This window comes from Calypte anna, chromosome 8 (assembly GCF_003957555.1).
Source record: "Calypte anna isolate BGI_N300 chromosome 8, bCalAnn1_v1.p, whole genome shotgun sequence".
NCBI classification, from domain to species: domain Eukaryota; kingdom Metazoa; phylum Chordata; class Aves; order Apodiformes; family Trochilidae; genus Calypte; species Calypte anna.
In genome coordinates, this window is record NC_044254.1 from 29049407 (window position 1) to 29050826 (window position 1420).

Sequence of the window (1420 nt, forward strand, 5' to 3'; positions counted from 1 at the left end):
TTACTGCTCAGTGCTCTTTTATTGTCTTACATCATGAGAGGCTTCCTTTTGAAGAAGAAAAGATTGTTATGATGAGCTCACTTGGTTGAATTTGCATAGTAAGATCCTTGGAATAATCAGATTTGCAGGCATTAATGTGCAAAATCTTTTCCAAGGGCACAGAGGGTGTCAGTTCAGAAACAGTTGAAGCTGTTTGACGTTAAAGCCCTGCAGCTGCACCTTCCTGCCCTTTTCTTGGAAGCCATCCCTTTGGAGCTGAGCTGTGTTCCTGCTCCTGGCTCAACTGCCTGATTTGGCTCTGAAGAGGATTGGACTCAGCTCATGTCACTGATTTAGTGCCCCTCATCCATGGAGGTGACACCTTCCAGCAGCAGGGTGACTCTGGAAAACAACTGCAGGTAAATCCACAACCTCTGGTTTGTTCCCTCCTTCTCCAGGCTGTCGTGGCTTAAGCAGGTACATAAAAGCAGTTGGGTTGGTGGCCATGAGTTTAGGTAACTTTCCCCTTTGGGTTTGCTTCCCTTTGTCACCTAGATCCCTGTGACAGCTGCACCAGCTCTCACCTTGCCCTGACTGGGCTCATGCAGCTGAAATTCCCTCCCAGTCCCTGGGCAGTCCTGAAGGACCAGGAATGTGAAACATCCCATGTGAAACATCCACCAGGATGCTGCACTGACAGTTCTGCTGGCTGAGCTGCTTTGGTGTGGAGTGTATGAAAACCCAAAAAACCTCAGAGCCTGCTGCTGCTCATCCTTGGTGGCACAGAGCTCCTCCTGTCCCCAACTGTGCCTGCAGGGATGCACAGACAAATGGTCCTGGGGGAAAGCCACAGCTGTGGTGATTCCACTGCAGCCCTGCCCCCCTGTGCTCTGGTTTTGGACCAGCCATGCCCTGGGTTGTGGTGGATGGTTTGAGGTCAACAATGCTGAAGAATTCCAGAAGATAATCTGAATAAAGGCTGTGTTGCCTGAGGATCCCCATTCAAGGATTCCTGCTCACAGTGAAGAATAGCAGCACTGGTGGCATTTGGGTTTTTTCCAATTAAAAAAGAAAAACCAAACCCAAACAGGGTGATCTGCTCCAGGTGATCCTGCTCTATCTCAGGGGGTTTGGACCAGATGATCTTCAGATGGTCCCTTCCAACACCTCCCATTCTGTGAACCCACACATGTGAAGTTGGACCAGAGTTTCTCCAGTGGGAGAGAGGAGCTTTGGTGGTTGGAATCTTCAGAAAAAACAGAAGCTGAAGGTTGGTCTGTGTGTGGAAAATGCTGAGAGCCCACCAGCTGCCACTGAAATGGGGGTGTGCTGGTGCAGAGCTCCCCTGGCTCTTGCTCCTGCATCTCTTGCTGCTGTGGGGCTGCTGATTCCTCCTGCTCACAATCTGCAGAGTGGAGGGAAAACCTCCTGGGAGGCAGGG